Here is a 10,741-nt window from a genome sequence, read left to right as displayed (position 1 = left end):
AGTGGGCGGGGCAAGAGCGAAGGCCAAACCTTCCTTCCGGGAAGATGGCCGCGCCCGTAGGCCCCATAGCACCAAGGCCTACCCCGCCCACCGGGAACCGGACTATGATCATGGGTGGGCGCCCCGTTCACCGGAAAGGCAACCCTCAGTACCAGATATCTGGGAGGCCTTCCGGGAAGAAGCCGCGCGTGCCCAGGATATAGAATTCTTGAAAGCATTCCCGGTCTACTACGAGGAGGGGAAACCCCCCGAGTGGAGACCGGTTTCATATCCAATGCTTAAGGACATAAAGAAGGCTATCGTTGAGTACGGGCTGGGGGCCCCGTTTACTATCGGCCTCTTGGAATCCTTTTTTCTAGCCTATACGCTTATCCCCTATGACATTCGGGCCGTCATAGGAGGACTTTTTACCACCGTTCAGGCCTCAGTTTTCGAGGCTGAATGGAAAAAACGCATCGTTACCTTTGTTAACGACAAAATGGAGAGAAGAGGGATTCCAATAAGGCAAGCCATCGATATGCTTTATGGGGAGGGGAACTACTCCAGCAGAGGGGATCAAACCAGATTAGACCCCAAATTGTTGAATGTTACTAAAGAATTGGCTTTAGAGGCAGTGAAAAGAGTGGCGGATGCATACGTACAGGCGCCCTCTTTTACACTCATTAATCAGGGAATTAAAGAGCCATTCGTAGACTTTATTACAAGGCTCAAAGAAGCTATAGCTCGGCAAGTCCATCAAAAGGAAAGTCAAGAAATTCTATTTAATAAATTGGTAATCGAAAAAGCTAACGAGGACTGCCAGAGGGTTTTGAAAATGTTGAAAGACCCCACGCTGCTGGAGATGATCGAAGCTTGTAAGAATGTTGGTTCCAATGCCCATAAAGCTAGAATCATGGCTGCTGCTTTTTCAGGGCCCCAACATTGTTTTGAGTGTGGGAAAAAAGGACATTTTCGCAAACACTGTCCTAAGTTTAGATCAGAGCCTAACTTGCCAAATACACTGTGCCGCAGGTGTGGGAAGGGTCGCCATTGGACCTCTAATTGTAGGTCCAAAACTAATATCAATGGTGAACCCCTTTCCCCAAAACAATCACCTAGGCTCCAGAAACGAGTAACTTTTTCATCTATGCCCGATCTTAGACAGTGTCCTTGCGAGCAGTCGGAAAACAAGGAGCTGAGCGCCCGGGGGGGCGCGACGACACAAGTTGCCCCCCACTCCATCTTGCGCCAACCACGCCCAGCCACCCCGTAGTCCGACTGCCACCGGCGGACACTGTTCCCACCCGGGAACAGTGTAAGCCTCTAGCCTGGAATGTCCTACGAGTAGTCCACCCATCCACCCACCTAAGCTCGTACGAGCAGCTTGCAAGGGTTGTACCATCAACCCCAGTAGACCCTGATCTCACCTACTTAGTCACCTCACACTTTTCAGCAGTTGGTAAGGGGATAGTTGTTGTGCCCACTCTCCTGATGGGTCTGACATATAATAACATCGCGATATGTCTAACTGTTCATCTTCCCCCTGTGCAGCTGGAGGACCGCTTCCCCGTGGCGAAAATGGTCTCCACTGAAGACCTGCTGTGTGTCCTATCGGCAGACGAAGAGGAGAGGCAGGCAGCGGAGAAGGAGGTCCTGTGGACCACCACAGTAAAAACATCGCGCCCTCTCCTAACTTGTCTCATTTATTATTTGCAGCCGAAGAAACCACAGCGGGTCAAGGTGGAAGGCCTTCTCGACACGGGGGCGGATGTCACCATAATAGCCTCCAAGGACTGGCCGCACGCGTGGCCAGCACAAACAGCCTACGTTCAAGTTAGCGGCGTGGGGGGAACGCAGTACCCTGTCAGGAGTCGTGAGGTACTGACTATCTACGGGCCGGAGGGCAGACCGGCGTCCCTTCAACCGTATGTATTAAACATACCAATTACATTGTGGGGACGGGACGCAATGGAACAGTGGGAACTCAAGTTAGGGACCCTGTCTCCAGACCAAAATTTTTAGGAGGGGTCACTGAAGTGAAGCAGCTCCCCAGGCTGAGCTGGAAGACCGACACGCCAGTCTGGGTCGATCAGTGGCCCCTACCAATAAAAAAGCTGCAAATTCTCAACAATCTGGTTAATCAGGAATTAGAAAAGGGACACTTGGAGTCTTCCACCAGTCCCTGGAACACTCCAGTGTTCGTGATCCAAAAATCCTCAGGTTCCTGGAGATTTCTCCAGGACCTGCGCAAAGTTAATGAAGTCCTTGAGCCAATGGGAGCCCTCCAGCAGGGAATGCCTTCACCATCTATGCTCCCTGCTGAATGGCCCCTAGTGGTGATTGATACAAAGGACTGTTTCTTTCATATATTCCTTAATCCGGCTGATTCGGCTAGATTCGCCTTTTCTGTCCCTGCTGTCAACTCTTGTGAACCTCACCGCAGGTTCCAGTGGCGTGTGCTTCCCGAGGGGATGAAAAATTCCCCAACACTCTGTCAGATGTTCGTAGCAGAAGTGTTGAGGCCAATTCGGTTACAATATCCGCAGTCAATCATCTTCCATTACATGGATGATGTATTGATCTGCGCAAAATCTCAATTAGCAGTTGATGAGACATTAAATTCTACAATCTCGGCTCTAAATTCTAAAGGATTGGAGATCTCCCCTGAAAAAGTGCAAAGAGAAGCACCTTGGAGGTACCTCGGACTCCAAATTACCGCAAAAAACATCAGACCCCAATCAGTGACAATTGACAAAAATGTCCGAACCTTAAATGACCTCCAAAAGCTGCTGGGTGCGATCAATTGGATCCGGCCTGTGCTGGGGATCACAACGGGAGACTTGCACCCCCTATTTGAGCTGCTACGAGGAGACGCCGACCTGTCCTCCCCCCGTCATTTAACATCAGACGCCCTTAAAGCCCTTGCCACTGTTGAAAAGAAAATCGCAGAAAGACAAGCGTGTAGGAGGGTGGAGGGACTGCCATCCTCCTTAGTTGTATTTAAAGAACAGAGACAACCATTAGCCCTTCTGGGTCAATTTACAGACGACCACCGAGACTTTTGCTTATGGGAGTGGATGTTCCTCCCTCATCAATTCGGAAAAACAATCACCACTATGATTGAAATGATTGGAAAAATAATATCTAAAGGTCGTACTAGATGTTTAGAACTCAGTGGGGAAGAACCAAATTTCATTTACCTCCCGCTGACTTCTGAACATCTAGATCAACTGCTGCAGACCTCTATCGACTTTCAAATAGCCATCGGGGGTTACCCAGGAGAGATTCGGCTACACCTCCCGGCATGCCCATTCATACAAAGATTAGTTAATATTCCAATCCGGCTCAAAATTATGCAATCTGAAGTTCCAATTCCCAATGCGAAAACAATTTTTACTGATGGCTCGGGGAGAACAGGAAATGCTGTAATAGTGTGGAAAGAAAACAATGATTGGCAACAAGATATCCACAGAGTTCAAGGTTCTCCCCAGATCGTAGAACTCTCAGCAGTTGTACGAGCCTTCGAAATTTTTAGTGGTGAGCCAATTAATATAATCTCCGATTCGGCTTACGTAGTGGGTATAGTAAAAAGAATTGAAAATTCATATCTAAAAGATGTAACCAATCAGAATTTGTTTCGATTATTAACTAAATTGTTATTTCTGATAGAAAGAAGAGAATTTGGCTATTACATCGTCCACACCCGCTCGCACACCACTCTACCCGGTCCTGTGGCGGAAGGGAACCAACGTGCTGACCATCTAGCAGGTATGGTTGTAACCCCTAATTTATACCAGCAGGCGAAACTCTCATGAATTTTTTCACCAGAATGTGCGGTTGCTACAAAAACAATTTGGCCTCAAATTATCACAAGCAAAAGAAATCTTAAAGGCTTGTGCTGATTGCCAAACTCTTATACCTGTTCTCCCAGAGGGGACAAACCCGAGAGGTTTGTCGCCCCTGGAGATTTGGCAATCAGATGTGACCCACATGGCCGAATTTGGAAAACTAAAATACGTACATGTGTGTATCGACACATTTTCAAAGATGATTGTGGCCACCGCACATCCTGGAGAGAGGAGTAGCCATGTCAAAAAACACTTCCTGTCTGCATTCGCAAGGATGGGAGTCCCAAAACGAATCAAGACAGATAATGGACCCTCCTATGTGTCTGCAGACACGAAGAGATTTTTTGAACAGTGGGGGATACAACATACCACAGGGATCCCCCATAACCCCACAGGACAGGGCATAGTGGAGCGTGCTCATCAAAACATTAAAAACATGCTCAAAAAACAAAAAGGGGGGAGTATTGGCCTCTCCCCCCAAGAAAAACTAGAGAAAGTCATGTATGTTCTCAACTTTCTCAACATGACGGAGGACACAGACACTCACGCAAGCAAAAGTCCTGTGGATCGCCATTTCAGGACGATGTCACCAGTCCTGTCCGACCTGAAAGCAAAAGTAATGTACCAGGACCCACTTACAGAAAAATGGACGGGCCCTTTCCCCTTAATCACCTGGGGGAAGGGCTACGCCTGTATTGCAGGTCCTGACGGGCCAAAGTGGGTCCCAGCTCGGTGTGTTAAGATCTCCCGAGAACAGACGACTACAACCTGAAAAAAGACGTTCACGACGCAGCGAAGAACATCGATGCTGCTGATACGTTACCTCCCATGGATCCTCCTAGCTGGAATCATCCATCGCGTTGTCAACATCCCGCTCCAAAGATGGATGAACCAGCCATCTCAAAACTTATGGGTAACGCTAGCCAAGGCCACTGGCACTGACACCCTATGCCTGGCCTTGACCAGCGCAAGTAGCCCTTTTAAGACATGTCTAGTAGGGATCCCCATTTCTCCATCTGAATGGACCGCGTTTGTATCACAAACGCGGATCCAGGGATCCCTACCATTGAACTCCCCCAACTTGGCACAAACGATCTCGGCATTACCCTTCGTAGACACCCCTTTCCAAGAGATTGATCTTTTAGGCTCGCTCCCCTCCACAACTTGTATTATTTTTCATCGTTACACCCAACACATTCTGTTCACTCCCCTTAATGTTACCGCTTATAAGCCCATTTATAAAGGAACACATTCCCCGTGGTGCAATGGCTCAGTGGCAACCACCGTGCCCACTGAGCACATCCCACGTAATATGAGGCTCCCCAAGGGATTTTTCCTACTGTGTGGAGATCAGGCATGGCCTGGGATTCGGGCCTACCCGGAAGGGGGTCCCTGCACAGTAGGAAAACTCGCCCTTTTTAATCCAGCCAAATTTCATTTCGAAAACCAATTAGTACACCCAAAAATAAGAACCAAAAAGTCCCTTTCATTTTCGATGGGCGCTCCCCTCCGCTTCCCGAACTCCAAACCCGCTGCCTCCAAACCTGTAGTCCCCAAACCTCTGCCCAAACTCGAAGTTACACCCCAGCCAATTCGGATACAAAATTCTCTCCCCGCACCACATTTGAATCTTGGAAAGCCACAGTATTGGCCTACTCCTCTGCCCTTCCCAGAGGACTGCGACTCCAATATTCATATTTGGTCCAGGGTGAAGAACTTTTGGGCGTCTTTCCCTATCCCCGGGATAGGGACCGCGCATGCCCTCTCTCTCCTGACTCACCTTGGATGCTGGCTGACCAAAGAAGCCAATGCCACAACTCGGGCGATAGAGGGTTTGCTCGAGGACACCCAAAAGTTGAAAGAGGTCTCTTTACAAAATCAGGCCGCCATAGATTTCCTTCTCCTGGCACACGGTCACAGGTGCCAGGAATTTGAAGGCATGTGCTGTATGAATTTTTCGGACCACTCCGAATCCATCCATCAAAGTATCAGCCAGCTGAAAGGGCTGGTCCGAGAAATTCATCAGGACAAAGGGGGCGGCCTCGATAGCCTCTTTGATTGGATTCAGCTACCAAATTTCCCCAATTGGACCCGAAAACTTATTATGTTGTGTATCCTGTCGCTTTTTGGGTTGGTTTCTGTTTGTGCTGTTTTACCCTGTTTAGTTGTATGTCTACGAAAGATGCTGATGAACACCATTGAAGCTAACATCGCTGCCGTTCAAAGAAATAAAGAAAGGGGAAATGTTGGAGGAGACAAAGATGAATGAGAGCGATACAAAGCCTGGAGACGAATTTATAACCCCTGAATGGACCTTTAATATACCGGATTTGACTTCTAATACTGATTATGACACTTTCTGGACATGACAGTTGTACCTCAGTTATTCCCCAGTTTATAGTTGTAATGTTATGCTGTTTTATGTACCCCCTGTTGTTTCTAAAATTGTCCACCATGTTGTCCCCTTCTTCTTCCCTCAGTTTTCCCGCCTTTTCCCTGCTTTCCTGCTCCTCTACCTGCCATTGGTTAGAGTTTGGGGCAGTGCAGAGGTAGCTTTCATTGGTCCTTTCCCCCGGAGATACCCAAACTCCTCCCCTCTTTACCCAGTTGTCCAATCACCATGCTTCCCCAGTTGTCAGTCCCATGCTCCTCCCTAGCCCAAGTTCCTCCCCTCAAATCTGCCCTATTTAAGTCCTGGAGTTCTCTGAATAAAGGGACACTGCTTCACCGACCTTCCACCGTGTGAGTGACCCTTTTTGCAGTGCCCGACCCTATTCCCTTATCCCAGCGGGTCGGGGCAGAAAGGTATACAGGATATGACCAAATCAATATAAGAAGGAATTGTCATAATTTAGTTAACTGGAGAAATACATATTTAGTTCTGATTTTATATGCATTTAAAAGTAGCAAGGGAATAAAATGAGGAAAGTAGATTAGTCACAGATCATCACCTCCGTGAACAGGCAATAAACTAGGATTTACAAGTAATAGGGAAGAGGTAGGGCATAAGGAAAGATGAAGATGACAAAATAATAGCTCTTTGGCTGCTAATAGGAACACTTAGAATAGAATCATAGAATCGACCGGGTTGGAAAAGACCTCCAAGATCATCAAGTCCAACCTCTGATCCAACACCGCTGTGGTTACTAGACCGTGGCACTGAGTGCCACATCCAGTCTCATCTTAAACACCTCCATGGACGGTGAATCCACCACCTCCCTGGGCAGCCCATCCCAATGTCTGATTACTCTCTCTGTAAAAAATTCTTTCCTAATATTCAACCTAAACCTCCCCTGGCACACCTTATGATCGTGCCCTCTTGTCCTACTGCTGGTTGCCTGGGAGAAGAGACCAACCCCCACCTGGCTACAACCTCCTGTCAGGGAGTTGTACAGAGCGAGGAGGTCTCTCTCCCCTGAGCCTCCTCCTCTCCAGGCTAAACAATCCCAGCTCCCTCAGCCTCTCTTCATAGGACTTGTACTCCAGTCCCTTCACCAGCCTTGTTGCTCTTCTCTGGACCTGCTCCAGGACCTCAATATCCTTCCTGAACTGAGGGGCCCGGAACAGGTGTGGCCTCACCAGTGTTGAGTACAGGGGAAGAATCACTTCCCTGGTCCTGCTGGCCACACTGTTCCTGATCCAGGCCAGGATGCCATTGGCCTTCTTGGCCACCTGGGCACTCTGCTGGCTCATGTTCAGCTTCCTGACTCCCAGGTCATCCAAACATCCAAACTCCCAGGTCCCTTTCTGCCTGGCTGCTCTCCAGCCCCTCTGTCCCCAGCCTGTAGCGCTGCAGGGGGTTGTTGTGGCCAAAGTGCAGGACCCGGCACTTGGCCTTGTTGAACCTCATCCCGTTGGAATCAGACCATCTTTCCAGCTTGTCCAGGTCCCTCTAAAGAGCCCTCCTGCCTTCCAGCAGATCAACACAACCCCCCAACTTGGTGTCATCTGCAAATTTGCCCAGCTTAAAATCAGCAGAGGCATACGAAGAAAACCCAGCTGATGGTAAAGACTGGAAATACTCCTTAAAACAAGTAGGAGCCCAAACCAGTTACATAAAATTAACATTAATTACAGTGTACCTTTTACACAAGGTCTAGACAATGAAAAACAAAGGTCTTGATTGTTGAAACACTGGGAAGGCTGGACTTCAGTGACTGAATATAGAAAAACACCTCAGTCAAAGACACTACTTTGTCTGCACTGCTAAAACTGCTGGAAAGACAGTACATTTATCTGTAGTGATACACACAACATGCAGAGAGAGAGCCTCAACAGTAACCTCAACAGCTGGATTCTGACTTTGTCAATCATAATATAACTTGATAATCAAACAGAAAGTTTGGAAATTTCAGTAAGGCAATAAAGGTATTTCATCAGTTGACAGGAATATCTGCATGTTGCCAAGACAAAGATAATAAACAAAGCACTCCAAACACTTTTAAATGTAAGTACTTACAGCTAAATATGTTATGCTGGGTATAAGTACACCACCAGAAAAAAGATTAGGTTGGCAGAAGGAGACCAGAAATAGCATGGGAAATGGAAAACAAAGTGTTGTGAAGGAAAAAAGAAATAGTGGGTTGCAACAACAGGAGAGCTATTGGAATAAAAGAAGGTTCATAAAGACATATGTATTTATGGAAGTACTTAATAACAGAGTTCCTTCTGGGGCCAATCTCTGTTAAGTATTTCCATAAATGCATTTGAGGAAAGATTTTTTATTTTTATTTTTACATTTTGCCTTCAGTGTTTTCTTAAGTAAAAGTTGGGATTGTAGAATCATTAACAGAAAAATAAGTGTCATTAATGAGGAAAAGGAAAAAGGATATCTCTGATAACGGAAGTAATGCCTGTGTAACTAAATTCAGTACTTCAAATTACACCTATTTGTAAGTAATCACATCACACCTAACAAGGACTACACTTAGGTATCAAAAAAAAAAGTGTGAAGTAACTTGAAAAACTAGTTTATTTATAAGTCAATCACATATTATGGAAAATCAAAGTAATGCTGCTTCTCAAACACCCCTGCACAGGACAACCTACACTAAACATATTTCAGCCACTGGATGAAAACCTACGTCGCTCCTGACTATATGTGTCTTAATCTTCAACGGGATCCCATCCCAGAGCTCACAAAGGAAACTATGTTTAGAGCAACACGTTCACAAAACAACTAATTTAGATTAACTGGCAATGATAGCACAAGGACTAGTATCGGGCAAAGCTTGAATTCAGGGTGTTCCTGCCCGGGGAAGGTTGTACATGTGACTCCACCAAGACCAGGACGGAACACAAGGCACTTAGTCTGCAGCTGAGACCAAGTAAGGATGCTAAGAGCACAAGTTATGTTTGTGCTGGTTTACATAATGGTTGGTTTACATAATTTACGAGGACTCATCTTAATTCACTAGTCCTAAAATACCTGCGCTTGGCAGCCTTTCTACGCTTTAGCACGGAAGATGAAAGACCTTAAAGAGATCGGCATGGTCCCGCGTCCCCTAGGGCCCCACAAGGCCCCCTCCGGCACAGCCGGGCCCCGGCCGAGGGGGCAGGACGACCCCCGGCCATTACGGAGGGCGGCCCAAGAGCTCCTTCCGCCGCGCCTGTGGGAGGCTGACGGCGCCCCCAGCCCAGGGGGCAGCTCAGCCCGCGGCGGGTCTCACTCCCGCATCGATTCCCAGGGGGAAAGCAGGAGCAGGAAGAGGGCTGCTCCTTCTCCTCCTCACTCGGCTCCTTCCTTCCTTCCTGCCCGCCCCGGCTCCACTCACCACCTCCTCTCACGCTCCCGCCGTCGGGGCCCGCGCGCACCGCCCCCTCCAGCCCGCGCATGCGCCGCAGCGACCGCGGGTCCGCCTGGGGCGGTGCAGCAAAGGGCGGACGGGGCGGGACGGGTGTGAGGGGAGTGTGCTGCTTATCCTACTGGGCCATCCCGCGGGGTACCGTGTCTTATCCCGCAGGGAGAGCCGGGAGGGGAGTCGTCTGGGCGCCCTAGGGCTGGGGCAGGGTCTTCTCCTACAGGGAGAGCCGTGAGGGGAGTCCGCTGGTCCCGGACTGCCCCACCCCGCCCGGGAGCTCCAGGGTAGAGAAGCTGTAGTATTATGAATTCTGTCCACTTCTTAATTTGAAACAAAAGGTGTGTTTCAAAGTGTCGTATCAAGGCATATGCTTCCCAACAGAGTGAAATACTTTTTTCCTAGCTCTTGAAACCATGGAATCTCTTGGGGCAGATTGCTCTGCATACAGATAGGCCATGTGTCAGAAACAAAACCAAATATACTAACTGAAAGAAATCTCAGTAAGTCCACATTTGTATAACCCATGTTGGAGCTGAAATGAAATACTTTGGGAGCAGTTCCTAGTGATGTTCAGAATTTGCATCTTCTATGCATTACTACTGAGAAAATCTGAAAGTTGGCTTTGAGTTGAGCAAGAATCCTAAAATGAGAGGTCAGTCTTAAACATGTAGTTTTCGCTTCAGTGATTCTGTTGGAGAATTGATGGTTCAGGCTGCAGTTCCTCCCAAGATCAGTTCAACACAACATAAATCCATATTACCTGACAGGGGGGAGTCTCACTCTCCCTGTTGCATCCCCACTTCCACTCATTTTCTGGTCCTAGGATTTGGGTGGTTACAGAGAGCTTGTTGAGGGAACCAGTCCAGCTGAAATCAAACCAAAAGAAAGCTACTTCAGTAACTGCAGCCTTGCTTCCAAAAGCCTGCTTATTAACTGAGTGGGATCACCACTTTCTCATTTAGTTTCTAGTCTGGAATTCAAACAAAATACCCAGTAATAATTCTGTTTATTAAGCCAAAATGACACCATTATTATCATGAGGTAAAACTAAAAAAAAAAAGAAAAAATTGTTTCTGTATAGCTTTAATAATCTAAATTATTAAGAATATTGTT

At 47.6% G+C, this 10,741-nt stretch overlaps 1 protein-coding gene across 2 annotated transcripts in view; it reads right to left on the bottom strand.

Annotated features, from left to right (window-relative positions):
• ORC5 (origin recognition complex subunit 5) overlaps nucleotides 1-9,323 on the bottom strand; it is a 77,472-nt gene extending 68,149 nt beyond the window's left edge. For both annotated transcript variants that reach the window (XM_018068205.1, XM_018068206.1), the window contains exon 1: nucleotides 9,256-9,323. The gene's annotated coding sequence lies outside the window, so the exon portion shown is untranslated. The remainder of the gene's footprint in view (nucleotides 1-9,255) is intronic.
• Between the last annotated feature and the right edge of the window lie 1,418 nt (nucleotides 9,324-10,741).

The sequence above is a fragment of the Manacus vitellinus genome, unplaced genomic scaffold (assembly GCF_001715985.3).
Source record: "Manacus vitellinus isolate BGI_N305 unplaced genomic scaffold, ASM171598v3 scaffold_13_pilon, whole genome shotgun sequence".
NCBI lineage: Eukaryota > Metazoa > Chordata > Aves > Passeriformes > Pipridae > Manacus > Manacus vitellinus.
Note: the sequence above shows the minus strand (reverse complement) of the source record. Positions and strands in the feature narration are given on the sequence as shown.